General features: G+C 38.7%; 1 protein-coding gene across 47 annotated transcripts in view; it reads left to right on the top strand.

Annotated features, from left to right (window-relative positions):
* Positions 1-27505, top strand: part of PLCL1 (phospholipase C like 1 (inactive)) — a 958345-nt gene that overhangs the window by 197703 nt on the left and 733137 nt on the right. The window contains exons 1-2 of one of the 47 annotated variants that reach the window (XM_085000292.1): positions 14282-14327; positions 16636-16693. The exons of 45 other annotated variants lie outside the window; for them this stretch is intronic. The gene's annotated coding sequence lies outside the window, so the exon portion shown is untranslated. Of the gene's footprint in view, positions 1-14281; positions 14328-16635; positions 16694-27505 lie in introns of those variants that run through there. One more of the 47 variants, XM_085000286.1, reaches the window with a different exon arrangement.

A 27505-nucleotide genomic window follows, 5' to 3' on the forward strand; every position in this document is an offset into this window, starting at 1 on the left:
TGCTTGATGACTTAAAGTTTGGGTAGGAGTGGAGAGTCTTAATGAAATTGTTTCATGAAAATTGCAATATTCCAGAATTAATGTATAATTCTATAGGATATGTGTTTTAAAATATGGACATTTAAATTCATCATATAGGCGTTCCTGTCGTGGCACAGTGGAAACGAATCTGACTAGGAACCATGAGGGTGTGGGTTTGATCCCTGGTCTCGCTCAGTGGGTTAAGGATCTGGCATTGTCTGAGCTGTGGTGTAGGTCACAGACATGGCTTGGATCCCACATTGCTGTGGCTGTGGTGTAGGCCTGCGGCTGTAGCTCTGATTCGGCCCCTAGTATGGGAACCTCCATATGCCGTAGGTGTGGCCCTAAAAAGCAATAAATAAATAAATAAATTCATCATATAACCATTATGTTTGAACAAGTATTTCTCATGGATAGTCATGATAAAGCACATTAACTTTTACCATCTGCTCTTCTTTTAAATATATTCTATGCTCCTATTTATTCTGCTTAGTCATTTTGAAATTTAGATATAGCCTTGTGACACTTTCAGTAACTTCCTCTTCCTCTAGAAGGTTATGAGACATTGTCTATGTTTAGTAACTCATGTGTCCATTCCAGGGTCTTTGTCCCCAACTTCAAATTTTATTAAAGTTACTATTTCCCCTCTCTCCCAGGACAAGACTGTTGCAGACTGTCCATCTGCAATGGGAGATGCCAGGAAGCTTCTTTCTTTCCCACTCAGTGCTTTGATTTCTTCTCTGCTTCTACCAGCTTGCTAACCTTCAGGCATGATGGGGTGTGTAATTAGAGGGAGGAAAGGTGGCATAGCAAAGTACTCTCTGTCTTCCTCAGGGTCTGGAAATCTCTCCATCACTGGGGATCACACATCTGTAATTTTTGTATGTGGATGACAGTGTTTCTCCTGGCTGATTCATTCCAACTCTTTGCTCAGCTTCTAGGCTTTTGGCCATACCCTTCCAGGTCCTTTTGTTGAGGCCTTTTACTGACTTACCAGCATTCCTTAAAAAAAATTGTATAAATAGGGAGTTCCCACATGGATCAGTGGTAACAAACCTGACTAGTATCCATGAAGACATGGGTTTGATCCCTGGCTCCGCTCGGTGGGTTAAGGATCTGGCATTGCTGTGAGCTGTGGTGTAGGTGGCAGACGTGGCTTGGATCCCATGTTGCTGTGGCTGTGGTGTAGGCTGGCAGCTGCAGCTCTGAATTGACATCTAGCCTGAGAACTTCCATATATATATAACACAAATACCATTTTAGCCATTTTTAAGTGTACAGTTTCATGGCATTAAGTACCTTCACACTGCAGTGCCACTTACCCATCGCCAGAAATTTTTAGTCTTTCCAAACTGACCATGTACCCATTAAACACTAACATTTCCCCTTCCCCAGCCCCTGACAACCACTATTCTACTTTCTGTCTCTATGAATTTGACTGCTCCTCATATCGGAGGAGCCATATGCTGTTTGTCCTTTCGTGACTGGATTGTTTCACTTAGCATAATGTCCTTGAGGTTAGTCCATGTTGTAGAATGTGTCAGAATTTCCTTCCTTTTTAAGACTGAATAATATTCCACTGTGTGCATATACCAAATTTTTTTAAATCATTCGTCTGTTGGTGGACACTAGAGTGCACCCACTTCTTGTCCTTTGTGAATAATGCTGCTATGAATGTGTGAATACAAATACCTGTTCAAGTCCTTATTTTCAGGGTTGGTTTGTTTGCTTGGTATATGCCCAGAACTAGAGCTGCTGGGTCATATGGTAATTTTATGTTTCAGTTTTTGAGGAATTGTCACATTGACTTCCATAGCAACTGCACAATTTTATGTTGTATACCAGCAATGCACAAGGGTTCCCCACCAACACTTGTAATTTATTGATTGATTAATTGATAAAAAATCCTAATGCATGTGAAGTGGTATCACACACACTGGTTTTGCTTTTTTATTTGCATTTACCTAGTGACCAGTGGCAATGTTGAGCAACATTTCATGTGTTTATTTGCCACTTTGTATTTCTTCTTTGGAAAAATGTTCAAGTCCTTTGCCCATTTTTAAATTGGGTTGTTTATATTTTTGTTGTTAGAATCAGCTTTCTTGGTTAGAATCTACGGAGACCTCATGCTGGCCCCTGTGTGTGGTATTATCTGGATCTGGGAAGGACCCAAGTGGCACACTCTGACAGAGGACTTGGGGAGAGTTCAGTGAAGGGACTCTTCACAAAAGCATGGGCAGGGCTAAGAGACACAAATAAGGGGTGGAAACACCTGCTAACAGTATAGAGCCATTATTGCCCCTGGGCATGGGGACCAGGGAAGGATGGTTGACAGAGAGCTTAGAGAGACTTCTGTCTGCAGGACAGGACTGCTCAGCAGGACAATTGGGCTTCACAAGAGCCTCTGTTAACTTTCAGCCAGCAGGTAGGGAGCTGGGGGAATAACTACCCCATTTTCTCTCCCCTCTTTCTTTGCTGGTACCTTCCATTGGCCAAACCTAGCTGGAAGCCTGGTAGATACAGTCTAAAGAGGTCACCCTCCAGGGCACAGAGCAGGATGGTAAAAGGTGGAGGCTGGATCTGGGTTGGTAGGTAAGATTTCCAGCAGGTGTGTGGAGTTCCCTTTTAGTCTGCAGGACCTTCCACCTATCATAGGAGTGCAGCTACTTCTCAAAACACCTCCACTTTTTTGGCGCCCCAGGGTGTTTGCCCTGTGGAGTTCTGGGGTGTGTTAATCAGTTGCCATTCTACCGCATCCAGGAAACACATGTTACTAAGCAGTTCCGTTGAAGCACCTCACCCCAGGCTTGAGGTGAGGGGTAAGTCCTTCCCTGACCCCTCCCTTTTGTGGGGAGGATGAGGCCCACGGCATACCGATAGCTTTCTCTAAACATTCTCCTTTGCTTTCTCACTACCTACACTTTTATGCCCTCAATAAAGGTGAGGAAAAGGGGTAAAAGTCACAAAACTGTAGGTCTTGGACAGTGTCTCATGCCTCATTCTCAAATATATCAGTTCTCCTGTAGAGACTTCAGCAGAAACTGGGACTCAATTAGTTCAATTTTAACATCCTGCTACAAAAATCACATGCAATCCATATCCCTAAAAGTTTGTGTTTAGTGTAATGTAAATACATTTTTTTCTAAGTCATCTCAACAGGAGATGGGAAAGAGTGCTTTATACCTGGGATCCTTTTATATTTGGTGATAATTAAGATATGCCTTTTTGGAAGCTTTTCTGATATAGAAACACAAGCCAGTTAGAATAGCTCATGATTCCCATGAACTTTTCTTAGGTATTAATTATCTTTAAAAGGAAAAAGTTAAATTAGGAAAATACAAATATTTCCGATTAGTAAGGTGTGCCCAAATTAAAGTTCCTACTACTAGAAATATTCTTGTTCAATTTCTGGTAAGTTGAGCAGAATATCTTCCTTGGAATAAACAATTTCACATTGATTTGTTTATACTTTAAATTTTTTTCTAAAAAAAAAAAGGAGTTCCCATCGTGGCGCAGTGGTTAAAGAATCTGACTAGGAACCATGAGGTTGCAGGTTCGGTCCCTGCTCTTGCTCAGTGGGTTAAGGATCCGGCGTTGCTGTGAGCTGTGGTGTAGGTTGCAGATGCGGCTCGGATCCCGCGTTGCTGTGGCTCTGGCGTAGGCCGGCGGCTACGGCTCCGATTAGACCCATAGCCTGGGAACCTCCATATGCCGCGGGAGCGGCCCAAAGAAATAGCCAAAAAAAAAAATTTTTTTTTTCTATCCGAGAAGGCCTAATTTTTAAATTTATTTTAGAATGAGCTTTAAGCCATTTTCTTCTTCTTGTGTATGATCACTCTAAGCAGATGTGTTCTAGAAACCCATTTCCTTATCTTGTCAGAGTAGCAGTGAAGAAAAGAAATGCTGTCATTTGCATTCAGTAACAAGGTATTAAACTGTCATTTCTCAAAGCATTCTCCTAATACTTGCCCCATAATTTTCAGGTTTTAAATGAATTTAGTGGAATTCTGAAGCTTTAACTTATGACACCTATCCATGACTTTAATAAATTACAAGTGTTAAATTGCGTTCTTTCTGGTGCAGCTGTGTTGCCGTTTTGCTGTTTTCACTTAGAACTTCAGGCTTCTTTGTGTTTTTGATGTAGTTTCATGTGCTGTCGCTTTAGGTAAAGCCTTTCCTGTTTTCTCTTGTGAATCTTCTAAGAATGTACCTATTTTGAGAATCAGCGGTTCTTGGAGTGTGGGTGGGAGGAAGGGGCCAGGTTGGATCGGTGGAGCACAGAGCATTTTTAGGGCAGTGAAACTATTCGGTGCGATATTGTAATGGTGGTTATATGACATTATGCATTTGCCCAAATCTGTAGAGCTATATACCACACACCAAAGAGTGAACTGTAATGTAAACCACGGATTTGGATTAATAATCATGTATCAGTATTGGCTTATATACCATACACTGAGAAATATTCTACGCTAACACAAGACGTTAATCACCGGGGAAACTGCAGGGGGAAAGGGAGTGTATGGGAACTCTGTGAACTTTCTGCCCAACTTTCTGTAAATCTAAAATGACTCTAAAGTCTGTTAATTAAAAAAAATATTTTTAAATTAAAAAGTAATGGCACAATATTGTAATGCCTGTGAAGATCAGTTATGTGCACAGCAACTTTATTTTGCAGTATCTCTTTGGTGAGCACCCTCTTTTCAGGCTTACATAATGCAATTGAAAGAAAAAATAACACTCCTCTCAAAGAGAAATAATCAGTTGAACAAATCGGTAGTTATCAGAATGCAGACTGTAGTACATCCTGTTTTTCTAACTCCTCTAATTTACTAGTAGAGAACCCAAATCGCAAAGAAGAAAGGAGGACCGTTGCTTGCTTTTAAGGCTGCATAAATGGTGTTAGGCCCCTATTAGAACACTGGAGGAGAATCTTCAGTACAACAGATTCTAGCATTTTGAAAGAGTCTTGGAGAGAGCGAGAGGGACACTATGCTTTGTTCTAATACCTAAAGGAGACTCAACTGTAAAACAATTTCATTTTATTTTAAATCTTATTAAAGTATAGTTGTTTTACAATATGATGCCAATTTCTGCTCTATCATATGTGTATATATATGTATATATATATGTACATTCTCTTTTTTAATATTCAGTTGTAAAATAATTTTTTTTCTGATCTTGATGTTCAAGTGGCTACTGAGTGATTTCTTCTGGTCTGCTGAGGTCAGCATCTCATCATCAGAAGTGACAGGCGATGACTTTCCCTTCTTAACCTGAAACGGAGCTGCGCCTGCACACACTGCACTGTTCCAGTTCTAAACAATGTAGAATAGAAATGGTTTTTCGTTAATGGAGCTTGGAGGACCTTCCTGATTCACATCCCAGAGAGGTCTTTTCACGGCCCTGCACATGCTGAAGTATGTTTTGGACAGACAACTCCCGTGAGCAGGAAACTCAAATCTCTTTAGCGCTGTGTGTGACGGGCTCCCTGGATTCTGAAATTTATCTGGGCTAGATTGAATTGGATGCATTACAGGTTTGAGGAAGTGTGCCCTTCCACTCCCTTGGAGTGGAGCCATCAGAAATGAAAAAACAACAACAAGAACAACAACAACAAAAAAAAACAGAAGAAAAGAGACCTTGCATTAGTTTTAGGAAGTTGTGCCCCATGCAGTCAAATTTCAGGAATTGCAAGAAGGGTCTCTTTGCTCCTACACCCCCTCCCACCCAAAAAAAGGATACTGAGGGCTTGTTCCTTTAAGTATATAATTAATAATGTGTTTAGTAACCCTGGGATCAAGAGTGGAATTACGTTAAAGTATAAATATCTCAAAGGTGTTACTCTTTTCAACCGTAGTCTTTATGGTGAGTGGGTTGCTGAGCTCAGATATTGAAAATGCAAATGGAGGTGAAAATCTGAGAATTTAGTGTCCTCTTTTGGGTGGGAGTGGTGGAGAATGATTTCTAGAGGACATAGGAAATGAAAACTGAGGCCAGTGGAAGAGAAACTGTACTTGTTTATCCAGTTTTTCCTGGGAGTTTCCTTGAGAAGAGTTGAACGGTGTGTGTGTGTGTGTCTGTGTGTCTCTGTGCCTGTGTGTGGCATGTATGTGTTTATGGGTATTGTGGGAAGGTTGGGATAGGAAAGGACAGCTCAGAAGAGCCAGACATCTAATCTACTCTTTTAAGCTAACATACACCTTCTTAGGATGATGCTAGGTTCCCTGGAGATTTTATGATCATAAGTGCCAAGTCTGTGAGCCGTGTGTGTGTGTGTGTGTGTGTGTGTGTGTGTGTGTGTGTTTAGGGAGCCAGGCAGTGATGCTTTCATAGATGTCCAGCACTCCGCTTTTGTAAAACCACCATTTTTCTTTACTGGATGTCTAGCCTGTTACACAGCAATGTATTTATTGCCCACTCAAACCACTTCCTTCTGTTTCTGTGGTAACATAGGAAATCAGGACTGTGGATGATATTGCATCAGGAAAGCTTTTATCTCCACTTGGTTTAAACCTATCCGAGAAGTTGCCTATTTAGCACCTCCACAGACAGCTGATCCAGTGACTTAAAATGAACCTTCTCCTATGCCCCAACTCTCCATGATTAAGATCTGCTCATTTCCCCAACCCAAAGGGTACAAGTCTTTACTTCTTTTTTTAATTTATTTTTTTATTGTTATTTCCCCCAACACACTTTTTTCCCTTCCACTGTACAGCATAGGAATCCAGTTACACATACATGTATACATAATTTTTTCTCCCATTGTTGTGCTGCGTTGTCAGTATCTAGACATAGTTCTCAGTGCTACACAGTAGGATCTCATTGTTAATCCCTTCCAAAAGCAATAGTTTGCATCTGTTAATCCCAAGCTCCCAATCCCTCTTCCTCCCCCCCCGGCAACCACAAATCTATTCTCCAAGTCTATGATTTTCTTTTCTGTGGAAACCACCCAAATGCCCATTAACTCCTTCATTTCTATCTCCTCACCTTCTTACAACCTTTATCCAACAGATGACACACTCAGAGGGCTGATTGAAGAAGAGCTTACAAAGATGTGATGGGGAAGGAACCAACACATGAAGTGAGTCATTCAGAGACTAGCAACAGAAGGAAATGTTGCTACCCTTAAGCCTGAAGGGGCCAGAGGAGAGAGTTTGTTCTTGGAACTCTGGGTGAGGGGCCTCCCAACAGGAGTTGTGGCTGCGGGTAAAAGAACTTGGGTACCTTGACCTGGCTGGGGGAGAGCAAGGGAGGAATCAGTATCCTGACATTTCTTTCTTCAGCTCATCTCTTCATTGGCAGAACCCCAAGAGCAGCGTGAGGACTAGATCCTTAGAGGTGGGCATCTGGGACACAGAGCAGGGCAGAGAAGGGTGAAGAATGGCTTGTGAGGGGCAAATGAAAATAGTACCATCAGGAGTTCTTATCATGGCTCAGTGGTTAACGAACCTGACTAGCATCCATGAGGCCATGGGTTCGATCCCTGGCCTTACTCAGTGGGTTAAGGATCTGGAGTTGCCGTGAGCTGTGGTGTAGGTTGCAGATGTGGTTCAGATTCCGCATTGCTGTGGCTGTGGCATAGGCTGGCAGCTTCAACTCTGATTGGACTCCTAGTCTGGAACCCTCCATGTGCCATAGGTGAGGCCCAAAAAGAAAAAAAAAAGAAAAAAAAGAAAGAAACTAAATAGTACCATCTCAGTTTCCCCATCTGTAAAATGAAGATGTAGACTGCCAGGATTAAATATAATGGTCTATATAAGCATTTAGCATAGCACCTGCAGCATAAATGCAGGCCAGTAGTAGTTGTAGAGTAATAGTAAGCTTAGGATATTTTACTACATTTTAGATATACCGTCTTTAGCTGGCTCTACCTGTAACCTAATAATTAACTTCCCTTTCATATCCCAACATTATGATGGAGTAGTCTTAAGTAAGAACTGTTTGTTTTGCCACAGTCTTACCTGTAGGTGTGAATTTATAGTACATGCCTCTTTAATTTTGACAGATGGAAATACACAGAGTTGTGATTTAATTACTATTTCAACTGTTCAGAATTCTATAGATTAAATGCGTAGTGTATAACAGCCCTAATGGATACCCATTGGAAGAAATACACAGTCTGTTCCTTTATTTATACCACAATGCAGATTTTGAAAAGGAGGGCATGAAACATGAACTTTAAGTTGAATGGATAGATATGGCTATGAGAGTTATATAAAACCATCATTCCTTTTATTCTCCCCTCCCTCCTCTCCTTGTATGAGTGTGTGTTTATGTGTCTGTATCCACAGAATACGTGAGTTTGAGAAAGAAAAGAGAGATATTGATGCCCAAGGTAGTGCAGTTGCAAGCAGCTAGAAGGTGTGTTGAGTTGTTACTTATGTTTTTGTTTGGAACTAATATTAAATGTCCAAAGTGATATTTGCATTGTTAAATTACCCAAAGTGTTGTATCTCCAGTAACCTCTGACCTCCCAGAGGAGATGACAGTTTTATGTTGAAAGTAGGATCTTTTTTGTGCACCTGTAGTGTATCTTAGATAATCTATAGGAAAGGTGATGCCAGAATGGTTAAGAGTTGTGGTTTCAGTTGAGTCCCAGTTCCATAGATTGTAATTGTGATGCTTTGCAACCATAGATGGTTGTTGTTATGGAGAGTCTGCTTAGTTTGGATTTTTAGAAAAAAAAAACGAATGAGATTCAGTTTAACAATAGAGATGGTCTCTTCTTCCTCCAGGCCAATTTAGTGCCCATAGTTGCGAAAGTAATGCTCTAACAGCATTCTGCACTTGTCAACATTACTTTGTCATTTAACATTCATTTGTGGGGTCCTCTGTGTGGTCGTAGAGGCCATATATTACTCATTGAAGGGATTAGAGAAGTTGTATGGTTTAAACTCTCATTCTGTGAATGGGGAAACTGATGCCCACAGGGGCTAAGTGACTTATTTAAGGTCACAGCAGTGGTAAGCTAGAGAACAACCAGCTATCACTTTACTTACTTTCAGGTTTTTATTTTGGAGACTTTTATTTAAAAAGGACCAGGAGTTCCTGTTGTGGCACAGGGGAAACGAATCCGACTAGGAACCATGAGGTTGCGGGTTCAGTCCCTGACCTTGCTCAGTGGGTTAAGGATCTGGTGTTGCCGTGAATTGTGGTATAGGTCGTAGACTCGGCTCGGATCTGGCATTGCTGTGGCTCTGGTGTAGGCTGGCAGCAACAGCAGATGAGGCCCTGAAAAGACAAAAAGACCAAAAAAAAAAAAAAAAAGGACCTTTTGAATTTTCTTTCAATTGGTTTTTTTATTTAAAAAAACCATATTTATGAGGTCTGAGTGTCCTAATTTTCTTATTCAATTAAATATATATATTAATTTTCTATCATGTGCTTATATGCCAGACATTGGTTATACAAATGTAAAGTGAGAACTGAGTGCTCTATACATCCTCTCATTCATTTAATGGCAGGAGAACCCTCTAATAAAGATGCCTCTAACACCAACGACAGGGGGTAATTGAGATCAAACTCTACAGGCATGCTGGGTGGTACATAAATCTAAGTTTAGTTCTCCCAAGACCATTGGACTGTGAGATAGAAGACTAGGGCAATAATAATTTAGCTAGTAGGCCAATTTTTAACAGCTAATTAACTTTTCAAACTGTCAGGTTTCCAATGGACTCAGCAAACTTTATTAGTAAAAACTTGGGCTTGGAAGGCAGAAAGGTGTGGTGTGGTTTTTCTATTTGCTAGCATGTAACCCACCCACAGAATAGTAGCTCTTGTATGGGGTTGTTTAGAGGGTAAAAGGAGGTAACCTACATAGAGTATGTGATGTTTATTCCCTTCTCACTGCATCGATAGATTGGGGATAATAGTGTATAACCTGTCTGCCACATAAAGATTGCGATTACCATAGAGATGATGAATGGAAACAGGCGCTGTAAACAGTGAAACATTATAGTCACACCATTTATAGAGGAATTTTTTTTTTTAATTTAGTTTTTTTTTTTTCTTCTTTGGTGGCTCCAATGGCATATGGAAGTTCCCAGGCCTGGGATCGAATCTGAGCTACAGTGGCATCCTATACCACGGCTGTAGTGATGCCTGATCCTTAGCCCACTGAGCTGGGCCAGGGATTGAACCCAAACTGCTGCAAAGACAATGATGGATCCTTAATCCACTGCACCACAGCGGGAACTCCAAAAGTTTAGTTATTTAATGTGTTTTCTATTGAAGTTTAACATGCATACTGAAAAGTACACACATCATTAGAGTACAACTCCATGAATTTTCACAAAGTAAACATTCTCATGTAACTGGAACTCAGATCATAAGATGGAACATCCTAGAAGGCCCTGTGGTACCCTTTCCCAGTTGCTGCTACACCACAAAGATGATTATTATCCTGACTTCTAACACAATATTAGTTTTCCTTTTTGGAGATTTTCGTAAATGGAATCATGCAAAATGTTCTTTTTCATTTCTGGCTTCTTTAGTTCCCATTATGTTTGAGAGGTTGATCCATTTTGTTCCATGTAGTTGTAGTTCATTCATTCTCATGACTTTAGAGAATTCTATTGTATGAATATACCACAATTTATGTATTCCTTCTTCAGATGATGGACGTGGTTCTAATTTTTGACTTTTATGACTAGTCTTGCCATGATTATTCTTATACATGTCTTTTGAGAACATGCATGTGCATTTTTTCTTTTTTTGTCTTTTTGCCTTTTCTTGAGCTGCTCCTGTGGCATATGGAGGTTCCCAGGCTAGGGGTCTAATTGCAGCTGTAGCCACTGGCCTACGCCAGAGCCACAGCAGCATGGAATCTGAGCTGCATGTGCGACCCACACAACAGCTCACAGTAATGCTGGATCCTTAACCCACTGAGCTAGGCCAGGGGTTGAACCCGCAATCTCATGGTTCCTAGTCAGATTCATTAACCACTGTGCCATGATGGGAACTCCAGTGCATTTTTGTTATGTATGTGTCGTGGGTTGACTTTGCTGTGTGATACTATACATATGTTTGATTTTAATTGATACAGACAGATCATTTTTCAAGGTGATTGTACCAATTTACACTTCCACAAATAGAATATTTTTAAATTAAAGTATGGTTGATTTATAATGTTGTGCTAATTTCTGCTGTACAGAAGAGTGACTCCATTATACACACAACACATATATATATTCCTTTTAAATATTCTTTTCCATTGTGGTTTATTCTGGGAGATTGGATATAGTTCTCTGTGCTGTATAGTAGGACTTTGTTGTTTATCCATTCTAAATGTAATAGTTTGCATCTACTAATCCCAAATGCCCAGGCCATCCTGCTTTCTCCCCTCCTTCCTTGGCAACAACAAATCTGTTCTCTATGTCTATGAGTCTGTTTCAGTTCTATGGATAGGTTCATTTGTGCCATATTTTAGATTCCACATATAAGTGATATCATATAGTATTTGTCTTTCTCTTTCTAACTTACTTCACTTAGTGTGATAATCTCCAGTTGTGTCCATGTTACTGCAAATAGCATTATTTCATTCTTTTTTATGGCTGAGTAGTATTACACTGCATATATGTACCACATCTTCTTAATCCATTCATCTGTTGATGGATATTTAGGTTGTTTCCATGTCCTGGCTATTGTGAATAGTGCTTCTATGAACATATAGGTGCATGTATCTTTCCAGATTGTTGTTTTTTCCAAGTATATGCCCAGGAGTGGAATAGCTGGATCATATGATAATTATATTTTTAGTTTTCTAAGGAACCTCCATACTGTTTTCCACAGTGAATTTTTTTTTTTTTTTTTTTTTTTTTTTTTTTTTTTGGTAATGCCCAGAGCATGTGAAAATTCCTGGGCCAGGGATTGAACCTATGCAATAGCAGTGCCTAGCCACTGCAGTGATAACACCATATCCTTAACCCAATATGCCACAAGGGAATTCCTATCTTCCATAGTGAGTATTTTTTAACGTCAGTAAAATTCTCTTAAATACATAGTCAGATTTTACAAAAATCAGTTTGAATCGTGTGGAAAATCGGTATACGGTTTTCTCTTTTGTTAAATCTTATTTTAGTTATGCTCTTAAATTGCATGGAATGGCACCTCATTTCTATTAACTTAGCTTGTGGGGAGGGGTTGCTATTGTAAAGATTCATATGCACATGAAATTAGGGAAAGTTGAACTGTGTAGCTTTAGAAAGATCATAAAAATGCAGAGTCTCCAGGCTGTGGGATCCTGAGTGTTGTACTGTTTAGGCTTGCCTCTTCCTGTAAGATATGCTGGCATCCTGAGAGGCAATCCATCCTCCATGGGCCTGTGTTCAGCAGGCAGTTACCACTAGGGGCCAGCATCTATTCTGACTGTTCTGGTTGGTTGCTCCCTTGCCATGTGCTTGGTTAAACATTTGATTATCACCTCTACTTAGTAAGAGATATTCTTTGCAATCAGTTGTCAGGATTTCTAGCCTTCTGTTTGAATCATGTACCATTCCTAAGCCACCAGTCTCTGGAAACTAGCTGCTTCAATCAGTTCTCAGGAAGCAGATGCATATAGCAGCCAGCCTTCTAGATTCAGGGATTGATAGATACCCTTAGTTTATAATAGATGCTAGATGAATAGCACTGAATCATAAAACAGTCATAAGATTTTAGCAACCATTATTTCGAACTAATAATGAGAAATTTTAAAGTAATAGACATCTTACTGTAGATCCCTACTAAGACCATTTTTTTTTTTTTTTTGGCGGGGCCTTTAATAGCTTGAAAAACAAGGAGTAGAGCTTGCCATTTTGTGATAACTTAGAATATGCTAGTTCAACTAGTGTTGGTCAAGGAAGGAATCTGTAATAGGCATCAAGGAAGACAGGTCTAGGCAGTTCTGCTCTTAATGGCCAAATGAATGGATAACATGGGTACTTATGGAACCCATGGTATGAAAACCATTCCTGAAACTGCCACATTTTAGAGTTACTTTCTGGAATCCTTTGCTGGTTTGATGGTTTAGTTGTGATGTGGGAAGTGATAGCCAGAAACTTTCTCTCTTGCTACCAGCTTTTAGACTCTCTACCCAAGATAGAGAACCTGTCTGTTTCATCCCATCCGTTTTCTAGTATTAAAGATAATTTCCCCTGGATGCCTTCTTGCCCCAACTTATGCTTAGTATTTTTAGCTAATGCCTACTTTGTCTTCGTCTAGGTGATGTGCAGGAGAATATGTGGCCTATGCAAATAATTTCCTACTTTACATTCTTTATACAGATCTATGCAAATATTTCTTCAGCACTTCTGAACTGCAGGTGGAGCCACTACAAAGTGTCATGGTTGGACAATGTTGGACTTCTAATGAGTTCAGATTTTTCTTTCTTTCTTTCTTTTTTGTCTTTTTGCCTTTCTTGAGCCACTCCCACGGCATGTGGAGATTCCCAGGCTAGGGGTCTAATTAGAGCTGTAGCCGCCGGCCTACGCCAGAGCCACAGCAACGCGGGATCTGAATCTGAGCTGCATCTGCAACCTACACTACAGCTCACAGCAACGCGGGATCCTTAACCCACTGAGCAAGGCCAGGGATCGAACCTGCAACCTCATGGTTCCTAGTTGGATTCATTAACCACTGTGCTATGATGGGAACTCCCAGATTTTTCTTTAAGACCTCTTTCCACCCAGACACACAATTGAGGATCCTAACTAGAGAATCCATTGAAAAGGACTTGACTTAGTCTGTGGTTTAATTCATGTGTGCGATGCTTTTCTGCAAGTGAAGTGATTAATGTTAGTGCATACATAGGACCAGAAAATCTTGTTCTAATGTTATTAAACTAACAGAGTAATTAAAAATTGGAACAAAATGTCATTTCATTGCTGTATTCCTATAAATTAAATTCAACTTTACACATTACTTAAGGCTTCAATGTAATATATTTAGCATTTTCAAAAGCAAGTCTGGAAGCTAGTCCTATTTCTATAAATGTTCTTCTCAGTAGCTAGCCTTTTGTGGAAAAAGATTTTAAACATTTGGTTTATTTAAATTACTCCTCTGTTCGCTTTCAAGAAAGATTGAGAAGTGTTACAGGGAAGTTTAGTGGATTAGTCATTCAATTCCTTGATAGATCATTCAAGTGTACCAATGCCAGGGAACATTTAACTGATTAAAATATTCTGAATGAACGTGTCATTTGAAAGTACTCTTTGAATGAATGTCTTTGTTATATTGAATGTATCCTACTGATATTATTTCGGCTTGCTTCTAGTATTAATTCATAAGAAGCTTTGGCTAACTTATCCACAGAAGGTGTGTCCAAGGTAAGTCCATGATGTATTTGATTAAAGAGCTTTGTGGCTCTTGAGAGAAATACAGGAATTTAACAGTCAGTATTGTTTATAAAATCTAGGGTGGTCATGTTTAAATGATAAATTTAATGAGATGGTTAACTTTACAACCATTTTTAGGTAAGAGACCTTAAACACTTAGCTTCTTTAAAAAAATCCCTGGTGTTTAAAACCCAAGTATTTAAATATATATCAGTTTCAGTCTCATATACAAAAAAAATCTAAATTTATGCATTGTTTACTAGCATAAGCAGCTCTTGAGTCTTTTATATAAGAGGTTTCTTAAGAGAGAATAGAATTGCCATGTCAGACTGATTATTTGAAATCTAAGTTCTGTTTCCAATTTCACATTCTTAAAAAGGTTCAGCTTAGCCAATGAACATGAAAGTACTTACTGCTAAATTAACTGTTGCTGCAGAACATGAAAGGAAATCATGAGGCCATTAACACATCTAGAAATAATCCTTTTTCAGCCTTCACTTCCTAAAATAGCTTAGTGAAAATAAAATATTCAGATACGGTTAGGGTATGGAGATGAGCTTTTAAATTATCTTCTTTTTAAACTTTCCTTCCTCTTCACCCTCCCTCATTTTCACCCCTCCTTTATTTCTTCTTTTTGCTCTTCCTCCACTGAGAACGTCACATTCAAGATCTTCCTGGTGCTAAGTGATGAGAGCAGTGAAGTACACACTTTATCCCTGCATATGCAATGAGTGAAAAAGACAGGAAATTATAACAAAATCACCATCAAATTTCAGAGGTTAAAATACCTTTCTCTTTCTTTTTCTTTTTCTTCCTTATTTTATTTTATTTTTTCAGAGCATTTTTTAAATAAATAATTTTATCTCTTTAAATGTGAATTTCTAAACATGAACTTTTATGAAACATTTATATGTGGTTTTAAAGACCCATTTTAAATTATTTAGTATGACTGTATTTAGTTATATTTGAAACATTAAAAAAAAATAACATAGTTAAAGTAGCTTTCTTGTATCAGGGTTTGATGTGACTTCCAGTAGAATATGGCCACTTTGTGGATGAGGAAGGAAAGTTTTCTAGGGGCTAAATTGAAACTATACTTTTTTTACACCCTGAGAAAGAACTTTGTTTCTTTCACTCATTTATTTCTTCAATACAGAACATTTGTTGACTCAGTTAGACACTGAACTAGGTCCAGGGGTCCTGCCTACAAGACTGAAATGTTGAGGGGGAGGCATTAAAGATACACACAGGTATCAACTGCACAACAGGATGAAAAGATATACCATGCTGTGAGAATGTGCAGCCTGTGTGGGAGGTGGTCAGGGAAGGCTGAAACTGATTAACTGGGCAAAGAGGGCAGAGAAAGAAACTCTAAGCAAACCTCCTGAGGGATGGGGGCGGGGGAGTCAAGGCTGGTGGTTAGGAGAGTGGACCATCACACATAGCAGTGCCAGAAGATTCAGGGGACCGAGGGCTTCTTTTCAGCCTGGCAAATGATACACATTTCTTCAACTCAGAATGTCTCTTTTCTAAGAGAAAAATGGGCCCATCCACATCTATATAACACAGCCCAAGTGTACATTTAATAGTGGCTTAATAAATACTGAAATTAGGAGAGCTGATTAAGGCAACAGCTGAAGGATGCTTAAAATATTCAGAGATGATTCCTTGGTGTCTGGAAGAGAATATTTTAAATGCATAGAAGAGAGAGAGGCAGTTTAACAGTTTCTTTCCTTCAAAAAAAGCAACATATGGAGTTCCCATTGTGGCGCAATGGAAACGAATCTGACTAGGAACCATGAAGTTATGGGTTCGATCCCTGACCTCGCTCAGTGGGTTAAGGATCCGGCATTGCTGTGAGCCGTGGTGTAGGTCACAGACGTGGCTCGGATCCCATGTTGCTGTGGCTCTGGCATAGGCCAGAGGTTACAGCTCTGATTAGACCCCTAGCCTGGGAACCTCGCAGATGCAGCCCTAGAAAAGACAAAAAATAAAAAAGAAAGTAATCTATACAAATGAAAAAAATTTCTTTAGATGGCATGATTTTAAAATATTCCTCAATACTGATGATAATGAGGATGATGAATTTTAAAAAATAATCAGATTAGGATACACAGAAGCAGCTATAATATACCTAATGGTCTATAAAGAGGAAAGTAGAAATTTAAAACCTGAGAGTTAATAGAGGATTGATGTGTCAGATGAAACCCTGTCTATAAAAATGTTTTGTAAACTGAGAAGTGCTTGTACACCCCCCAATTTTTTTTTATATAATGATTTTAATTTTTTTCCATTATAGCTGGTTTACAGTGTTCTGTCAATTTTCTACTGTACAGCATGGTGACCCAGTTACACATGTATGTATACATTCTTTTTTCTCACATTTTCATGCTCCGTCATAAGTGACCATAGTTCCCAGTGCTACACAGCAGGATCTCATTGCTAATCCATTCCAAAGTCAATACTCTGCATCTATTAACCCCAAGCACCCCATCCATCCCACTCCCTCCTCCTCCCCCTTAGCAACCACAAGTCTATTCTCCAAGTCCATGATTTTCTTTTCTGTGGACAGGTTCATTTGTGCCATATACTAGATTACAGATGAAAGTGGTATCATATGATATTTGTCTTTATCTTTCTGACTTACTTCACTCAGTATGAGTGTCTCTGTTTCCATCCATGTTGCTGCAAATGGCATTATTTTGTTCTTTTTTATGGCTGAGTAGTATTCCATTGTGTGTATATATACCACATCTTCCTAATCCAATCATCTGTTGATGGACATTTGGGTTGTTTCCATGTCTTGGCTATTGTGAATAGAGCTGCAATGAGCACGCGGGTGCATGTGTCTTTTTCAAGGAACGTTTTGTCTGGATATATGCCCAAGAGTGGGATTGCTGGGTAAATGGTAGTTCTATGTATGGTTTCCTAAGGTACCTCCATACTGTTCTCCATAGTGGTTGTACCAACTTACATTCCCACTAACAGTGCATGAGGGTTCCCTTTTCTTCATACCCCTTCCAGCATTTGTTAATTGTGGACTTATTCAAAACTACCACGAGATACCACCCCACCCCCAATTTAAAAGCAACACATTATTAGCATTAATAAATACCTTAAAATGAGTAAATTTTTGTGCTTTAAATGTTAGGACATTTTGGATGAAAATTGTAGATCACCAAAGGCAGCAAGTGGCATTAAAGATCAGTTGGACATTTATTTCATTGGTGTGGCTTAGAAAGAGGAAATTATTTGTCTTAAGGTCACCTGGCTGATTAGAACCCTGGTAGAGAATCTGTATATCCAGATGAACTCTCTAGTTTTCTTCCTTCTTCACTTGGCTATGTCAGTTTTGAAGTTTCCAGTATGGACCTCAAATCTGAGTTGAAACTTTCAGGTAAGGAAATAGTTATTTGGCATATTTCACTCATAGCACAGATTATAGTCCAAAGGGATTGCATAGTGTACTAGATTCATGAGGCTGCTGTAACAAATTATCACAGACTTGGTGACTTAAAACAACAAACATTTTCCCAAAGCTCTGGAAACCAGAATTCTAAGATCAACGTCTCAGCAGGACCACAGTCCCTCCAGAATCTCTATGGGAGAATTTGTTCCTTGTCTTTTCCAGCTTTTGCTGTCTGCTTGCATTCCTTAACTTGTGGCTGCATTACTGCAGTCTCTGCCTCTGTTTTCATGTCTCCTCTGAGGTCTTGTATCTTATCCCTTCCTGTTTTTCTCTTATAAGAATACTGGTGATGGCATTTAATGCCTATCAGAATAATCTGCTTATCTCAGAATCTTTCATTTATTCATACTGGCAAAAACTGCCATATAAGGTAATATTCACAGGTTCCAGGGAACTGATATCTTTGAGGTCACCATTCAGCCCGCTATACGCAGTAAGAGAATAAAATTCCTTAGAAACCTAGAAATTGCATCCCAAAGTGTCCTATCCCCTCATTTGTCTTTATTCTCTTTTTGATAACCTACCAGCTGTTAGTTTTATTATGAAATGTCTTTGGAGGTCAAGAATCCATACCGAATAACAGGAATTACCAGTCTCAACAGTGACAACTAACATACATGTGTGTAATTCAATACATGTATTAAAAATGACATGTTTTGTACTGGCAAAAGAGCCCTCTGGTGTGACGTTTCACTGAAGTGATGCAAAGAAAAGATGTTAAATATCACTATGTTTTAAAGTAAAGGAAATCATTATATAAATGGAATGTTTGCCCTCTATTTCATGAGTTGGGTATGACAATTTCATCAAAACCCTAAAAATATGTTTAGTATCTGGCTGTGCTAAAGATTTTTATAACTGTTTTCATCAGGAAATTGTTTAAAATTCAGATTCTGTTCCTTATCCTCAACAAGCATTGACATATCCTAATTTACTTATAATTTACTCCCTGACTACCTCCAAAAAATATAAAGTGGGTTATAGAAAAAGCATATGCAGAAGTTCCCTGGAGATCCAGTGGTTAAGGATCTGACATTGTGACCACAATGGCTTGGGTTTGATCCCTGGCCCAGGAACTTTTGCATGCTGTGGGTGTGGCTCCCAAAAAGGTATATGCAATTAGAAATAAAATTTTAAAGAATTATAGAGGGAGAGACAAACAAGAAACAAATACACCTTCCAAACCTAGGCTAATACCTTTTCAAGCTCCCTGGCAGCCAAGGCAAAAGGGGTCTCCAGTAGCAAAATATAATGGTCATTATTTTGGTATTTACAGCTTCTCCTCTTCCCATGCTGAGATTGTTAGAGAAATTTTAGTCATCATCTCCCGTCTTAGTTATTAACTCCAGAAACAAACTTAAATTTTGATTTCCAACCACAATAAACTCTTCCCAGTTTTCACATGCTCTATTACCTTTGCTTGAATAGTTCTTTGGGCCTGGTTTTGGATTTATCCAGTGATATTGATATTGCAAATCAATATGTGATAGTAAGTGCTATGACTAAGCAAAACTGTCATCATCCTTTATCTGTGAGCATTTTATTAAGATGCATGCTTTTCCCTCAAGGTCGTTCTTTGTTTCCAGCTGAATCCTGATAATTGATTCAAGGCACCTTTTGACTAAATCTTACTTAGTGACTCTAACCATGTCTGTTGTGCCATGTTTATAAATATTACACTGGAAAGTGGTTTGCTGTTTTAGTCAACCATAATGCAACTAAAAAATTTTCTTTCATTAAAAAAATCTGAGAAAGCATTTCTTAGTCTGAACTGAAGGCAAATATGGGCAGTGATTAGACCAATTATAGGTAAATGGGTGAGGAAACTATGAGAATATGTGTGAGATGAATCATTATTACATAGCAGTAAATGAGCACAGTTGGGGATTTAGACATCTATGTGGGCTTAATGCATAGTCAAATCAAATTAAAATGATATTTTGTGTGAACTTTTCTTTCTTGAGGCTGAATATTATAGGGATGTGGCATAATAGAATTACTAATTTCAGGCCCAAGTAGTTCACACCTCTTTTGAGATCTTAATGTAATTTGTGGCCAGTTGAGCATGTGCCTCTGTGAAGCAGTGAACTCTGCTTTCTTCATGGCCACAGATTTTGCCCCTAATTCCTCTGGCCTCTTTCAACCCGGTCTTACTGCTTCCAGGCTGAAGAGGAATGTTGAGAACTGGTGTGCAGCCTATGAGGATGTGCTCTGGTTTAAAGATTCTCTGGCTATTTTAGGTAGAAAATTTTGGATTAGAAAGAAAAGTGACATGTGTTTCAAAAGAATGGAAATATATAGTTTGTTAAGTAAGAGCTTATCTCCAACTCAAATTTCAAATTCAAATTGCTCCATTTATCATCTGTACAACCTCGGTCCAGTTATTTTTCCAATCATCAGTTTCCTCATCCAAAAAATGGATGCAGTAATAGGACCACAGTTTAGTGGATTCTGATTAGAATTAAATGTACTAATCTGTTCAAAGAAGTGGTTAGCACAGTGTCTGGCACATGATAAGCTCTTCTTTGGGGGTGGTTACTGTTGTTATTGATGTTATCTTCATTTTTATCATGTGGGAAAGTTTGTGCTGAATAATAAATGATACTGGATTTTTAAAATAGAGAATACGTGATAGCATCTATAATGAGTGCATAAACAATTCTTGCATTTCCCCGAGTGACTAATTAATTTTAAATGAAAGATTCGGAGATCCCGTTGTGGCGCAGCGGAAACAAATCTGACTAGGAACCATGAGGTTGAGGGCTTGGTCCCTGACCTCGCTCAGTGGGTTAAGAATCCGGCATTGCCAGTGAACTGTGGTGTAGGTCAAAGATGCGGCTTGGATCTGGCTTTGCGGTGACTCTGGCATAAGCCAGCAGCAACAGCTCTGATTAGACTCCTAGCCTGGGAAACCCCATATGGTGCAGGCACGGCCCTAAAAAAGACAAAAGACAAAAAAAAAAAAAAAAAAAAAGGAAAAGAAAAGAAAAAAGAAAGATTCAAGACTCAGTTCAAATGTACAAGTAGATTAGCCTTTGCAAGTAATTCATTTAATACTAGCTGCAATATGTGGCAAATTGTTTAAAGTCTTTCAGTCTCTGGGAGGTGTGCAAAGGAGGTCTGTCTGTACACATTGCTTTCCTTTGTATTTCATCAATTCTGAAAACATAGGTTGACTGCAGAAATTTTTTTCCCCAAAGATTTTTGAACCTTATATAATTTTGTATAGCTGTGGCCGGTGAAGTTATCCTTATTGTTTTCTCTGGCAAAGTCACTGAATCATTTTGCCGTAACATTTCAGAATTTATTGTCTGCTTTACCCTTGGCACTTACATGTTCAGAGGCTCAGAAGGAAATACAACGAAGGCATTCTTTGATTCCCAGCCTACTAGAAGCAGGGCAGCCAAAAAAAAAAGAAAAAAAAAAGTGACAAGATGTATAATCCTGTTTTCCTTTTATTTCATCAAATCTGAAACCTTAGGGAGATTATGGCCACCTGTTAGACATCTTGCTTCTCTTGCCTTTATATCTATCTATCTATCTATCTTCTTATCTAATCTATATCATTCATTTTAGGGGCACAAAAGAGTTTAGCAGGATTACAAAAGCAAAGTAAAATGTCATTGGAAGATATATTTATGAGTGGGAAATGGTAACTTCTTAGCAAAAGAAATATAAAACATTTCATAAAGCATAATCTTTCACGAATTCTTCACAATTTAAATAATCACTTGAAATATCAGAAAGCAGAATTTATTTGGCTCAAATCTCACTGAGTTGTGGAAAGTCTTGTTGGTTACAGTAAGCAATCAATGTTAGTTGTGAAGAATCACTGACTAAGAGATATATCTACTGTATGTCTTGGTGTGGATACGATTTGTTTCTTCAGTAAATATTTATTGAGTGGGCTAGATACTATTTTGAACACTAGTAATACAAATGGTGAATAAAATGATTTATAGTCCAATGAGGGAGAGAGACAGTTCCAAGTTAACAAATGAATAAAAATATAATCACATGTGTAATACATGCAGTGCAAGACCTGAGGGGTGGTCACGGTGTGGCGGTGGTCAGCTACGTTAACTAGTGTGCTCAAGCCTTGTGCTTGACAAATGAAGTTGTTATAGCAAGTTTAAAATATTGGAGCCAAAATTTCGAGTACATGTCTGAAATCACCTCTTGTGGGGAAGGAGTTGTGCTTAGGGTGATGCAGTAAGAAAAATCTCTTTGTAGGCATCTAGGCATATGACTGTCTCTCTGAAGGTAAACTTCTCTTACAACTTTGCCTGATAATATCTCTTCAAGATTACAAGGGATTTTATCTATTGGATAACATTTATATGAAATGTACAATGAACCTGGCATGTGGATTAAAAACGATTTTTTTCTTTTTACTCTCAAAATTGCTACTACTCCCTGTATACTATCTTGGAAAATAGCAATACAAATGCCTTGCTCAGTAAGGAGGCAGATGCTGCTGGGGAGGGACAGATGAATGGTTTCAGTTGGTAGCAGCACATCTGAAGTTTGGCTGATCAATAGAGCCTTTCACTTCCAGGGTCAAGGTGGTAACAGCTAATTAATAGAAAAGCAGGCTGGAAAAAAGAGTAAACGATCTCCACGTTGTTACTTGTGCCGTTCACAAAAAGCAAGCCGGTTTTCTGTGAGAAAACTGTACTCCCCTAACTTGAAAGCATTAAGTATTTGTTCACCCTGGAGCTTTCTTTGATATGGCTCCCTTCAAGTCCCATATGGCTGTCTCCCTTCTAAGAAAGCCTTTATAAACTGCAATGCTTGATGCCCCTCTAAGCACTAGAGGCTATGCCTAGTGGAAATGTTTTGGGGTCAAAGGTAGTTGTGAATTCACATCCTAACTAGGATTCTTTCCTGCTGCTTCCTTCACTCTAAGGTGGGGGAGTTTTGCTTTTATAAACCTCCCATATTGGGTTGCATGAGAATTAGTGAGATGGCCACAGGGAAGGGGTCTTGCACAGCGTTGGGCACTCGGTGCTGCTGAATGTGGAAGGCTCAACTCTGAAAGCACTTGAGGTTACAAAGCTCAGTGTCAGGTTATTTTCGTGTCGTTTCATCTGTAAGTCTCATTTCCCCCACAGTGTGGTGAGAGTCTTGAGAGCAGGAAACATATTTCATGCTTCTTTTCTGCCTTCCATTGCATCTTGCAGAGTCCTCAGCACCAAGTCAGCACTTAATAAATCTTTATTTTGGCACTTCTGGTCTGTGTTTTGAAAAATGTCTTAAAATTAGGGGCTGTGAGGGGCATGGGGTGTGGTACTTTTCACACTGTGCTTTCACAGATTTTGTTGGGGGAGGTGATGATGGAGAGAAGTGGTGGCACCATATGAAATCGACTTTTAAAATCATGATGGTGAGTAGGAAAATAAAGTGTGCCATATTGCTTGATAATCTCTGTGCATAGCCAAAATTGCATAATGTATTATGACTAAAACCAGTGAAATGTGTGTGGTGCCCATTTAACCTGCTCCAAAACACAATGGGAATTCACCTTCACAAAGAACAATAGTCATGGGGCCAAGACCTTGGATTCTGGCCAGTTTTAAACATCTGCTTCCTCCTGAGACAGTCTGGAATGATCTTATGAGATTCCATCTTAGAACTGGGCTTGGGAGCAGAGGGCCTGGTTTAAATTAAACCAGAGGAGACCTAGATTGGCTGACCGTGTAGGGTAGCAATGCCCTTGTCCCACTAAATCTGCAGAGGTTGTATTCTGTTCTACGGTGGAATTTTTCCAGACTCTGTCAGCACTGCAGTTGCCTACCATAATAAAGGAATCTGGGAAAAATCTTCCACATAGCAGGCCCTCAATATTTATAATGAATGGAGAAAAAAAGAAAAAGGAGATGTGCTTTTTATATATCTCTTTGTAACCCAAAGATTTCCAAGCTGATTTTTGCCTCTATTCTAACACAATATAAAGATTTGGACAGACCCATGTAATACGTTTTAATGATATTGGGCTTGTTGATCTCAGCTCTAAGGAAGTCTTTGCTTCTGGCAATAGGGACAGATAATACTGTTCTTCTCTTTAATGGTTTGGGAATAAATAGTTGTCTAAAATGCTAAACTTTATCCTGCAAAGTTTCAACCTGGAACAGGTTTTTAGGAAAGTTTCTTTGCTTTCCCTGAGCAACACGGTCAAATATTCATTCATTCAACAGTAATTATTTATTTAAATGCACACTATATACTGTTCTAGGTTGTGTGGGTGTTTCAAAGATAAATGAGATTTTATCTTTGCCATTTAAGACATTACAATTACTTATTATACAGATACCATAATTTCATAGCTTGAAGCAATTGATGGTTAAGAGTTACTACAATAAGTGTTAAGTGCTTTTATAATAATATATCATTTTTGTGGCATCATGAGAAATTCTGAATGGATGAATTTCCCTACTTAATTCCCTTATTCCTAGAGACTAACATAATTTGAAATGATATTACGATAAATAACAGGACTACTGAATACATTTTTCAAGATTTCTTTGTGGTTCTTTTGATTTCCCACTGGAGTATATGTAGTTAATATTTGATATTTTAAATTCAGCTTCATATATAATTAGGTTCATTTATTTCAGTTTGTTGTTATTTTTAGGAATTGCCTTACTTTTTCCCTTTGATTTAACTTTGTTTAATAATTTAAAACTTGTATATGATTCCAAAATCAAACCTATAAAATGTTACCTATAAAATAAATTATAAAATTCCTGTTTACTCTCTACCCTATTTAAAAACTAATTTTTAAAATTAATTTTAGTTCATGTTGTTTATTTTGTATCCTTTTGAAAATATAAGCAAATATATATGTATATACACTCATATATAAAAATAAAAGACAAATATGTGAATATTTATAAATATATCTATCCATAAGTCTCTTCCCATTCTTACACAAATGTAGTATAAGAGACACACTCTTTTGGACCTTGCTTTTTCTACCTTACAAGAGAACCTGAAGATCATTCCATTTCTTTTCATAGTAGTACAGTACCATGTTATGTGGTTACACAAGATTTTATTCATTAGGATGCCTGCTGAAAGACATATGGCTTGTCATATCAGACTTTGAATAATATTTCCCAGATGGGAAAGGAAATGGGATGATCAGCTGATCTGAATGTCTATCTTGTTGGTGGTTATAGTTCTCATTGTAGAGTAATATTTAACATAATCAACTTTTGTGCATGAGTTTGAATATCTTTTTTTTCCAGTTTTGGCACAGCCCTGAGTAGAACCCTGGAGTCCTAGACTTTTGCACCCAGTACAACTAAAGCTGCCAAGACACAGTACAAAAAAGGAATTATCATGGATGATCTGGCAAAACTTCTATGTAAATATTAAGAACCCAGTAAAAGGAATATTTGGGGGGTGGTAATTAATCACTTAGGATTTTTCTGAAAGTCTTAAGTGTTAGATTGCGAATTTTCAAAATAGTGATTATGAGTTCCCGTCGTGGTGCAGCAGAAATGAATTTGACTAGGAACCATGAGGTCGTGGGTTTGCTCCCTGGCCTTGCTCAGTGGGTTAAGGATCCGGCGTTGCTGTGAGCTGTAGTGTAGGTGGCAGACGAGGCTTGGATCTGGCATTGCTGTGGCTGTGGTGTAGGCTGGAAGCTATAGCTTTAATTAAACCCTAGCCTGAGAACCTCTGTATGCTCTGGGTGTGGCCCTAAAAAGAAAAAAAAAAAAAAAGTGATTAATAACATGTTTAGGTGACTGGTCTTGGAGCCCTTGGACCAAAAGGTTCAAATTGAAAATAAGATACAATTGGAGTTCCTGTCATGGCGCAGTGGAAACGAATCTGACTAGGAACCATGAGGTTGCAGGTTTGATCCCTGGCCTCGCTCAGTGGGTTAGGATCCGGCGTTGCCGTGAGCTGTGGTGTAGGTCGCAGACGCGGCTCAGATCTGGGGTTGCTACAGCTCTGGCGTAGGCTGGCAGCTGTAGCTCTGATTGGACTCCTAGCCTGGGAACCTCCATATGCTGTGGGTGCAGCCCTAGAAAAAAAGTCAAAAAGACAAAAAAAAAAAAAAAAGAAAAAAGAAAATAAGATAGAATTGATCATATTTGTGATGGGGTCATTTATTATCTCTTTATGGGTTTGGTTGACAGGGCTGGCATGAGTCCTTGTAAAAAAAAATTCCTGGGCACTGTGTCTGAGATCTTGTTTGAGGTGATTAGGTGGATGGTGGTATATATATTGGTTTTATGGACTCATGCAGTATGTGTCCATTGTCCTCCTGGGGACACAGGATATGCCTACAACAGAGTTCCATGATCAAAACAATTTGAATAATTCTGGCTTAGCTTTCTTTACAGCAAGATTTCTTAGAGCCCTTAATAACTAATATGCACATAACTTCTTGAGACAGGGGTGCAAAATGCTGCTTTCTGCAGACTCGTTTCTTTATGGAGCCTATTTTTCATGGGGCACATTTTGGGAAAGTTGTGTGTAATAGTTAAGCTTATAGTTATGAATGATTTAGGGAGGGAGTTGGAGGGAGAGAGAGGATGAATTAAACAGGGTACTCTCATTCCTGTGTTACAGGGGCAGGGATTGTGGCTCAGGTGTTAGTGACGTGCCTATCCTGGATTGAAGGCAGATCTTCAGATTGTATATCATAAGGAAAGATTTGAAGAAATAAGAAATCTGGAAAGAGTTTAGTAAAAATACCAGTTGCTACAGCTAATGTAGGATTTTCCTAGACTTATTAAGACTAAAAATTTTCTAGACCATTTATGATTTCAGTAGGAATGAGACTGGGATTGTCACTGTCTTTCCCCTTTCCATATGGAATTTTAGATGAATCAGATAGTGGTTCCTTTGCTTTAGATGCCTTGTAATCAAGACCCTGGAAGGAAGATTGATCCTATTTCCAATTTAGCAGAAATAAAGAATTATTCTTACCCTTCAAACAGTTACTTTTTTCACTCTATTTCTTATTTCCTAACTTTTTTCTCTTGGCTAGTGTGAAACTTGTTATTCTTGCAACAGTGGAAGAGAAGTCACAGTCATTTTTTTGTGCACAAACCTTTGGTACCTTGTGTCACTGTTCACCTTTTTCTGTTCAGATAAAAGGAATTAATTGCCTGCTTTCTCCTCAAGTTCTCTAGTTTTTGATGTTCAGGGTCGTTATAAAAGCAAATTGGATGTTTTGTGGAATTATTTCCCTTGATTGAGGTGACAGGGTTCTAAAGTGGCTTCTGTCTGGCTCATTTATACAAACTTTTCCATCTTAGAACTTCCTTTTTCTTTTCATAGAACACACATTTTAAGTCTATTTAGAGAGATTTTAAATAAACATTCAGTGTTTTCAAACATTCTGAAATTGGATACAGTTGGATTCAGATGAATTGAATAAATGAATGACTTTTTTCTTTTTTTTTCTTTTTTGGTCTTTTGTTTTTTCGGGGCTGCACCTGTGGCACATGGAGGTTCCCAGGCTAGGGGTCTAATCAAGAGACATAGCTGCCGGCCTAAACCAGAGCCACAGCAATGCCTGATCCAAGCCTCATCTGTGACCTACACCACAGCTCACGGCAACACCAGATGCTTAACCCACTGAGCGAGGCCAGGGATGGAATCTACATCCTTATGGATGCTAGTCAGATTCGTTTCTGCTGAGCCACGACTGGAAATCCTGACAATTCTTAACTTGGTG

Source organism: Sus scrofa, chromosome 15, assembly GCF_054392235.1.
Source record: "Sus scrofa isolate SSC_HxYL_T2T_F1_AM1 chromosome 15, Sscrofa_HxYL_maternal_Yorkshire_Landrace_v2.0, whole genome shotgun sequence".
Classification (NCBI taxonomy): domain Eukaryota; kingdom Metazoa; phylum Chordata; class Mammalia; order Artiodactyla; family Suidae; genus Sus; species Sus scrofa.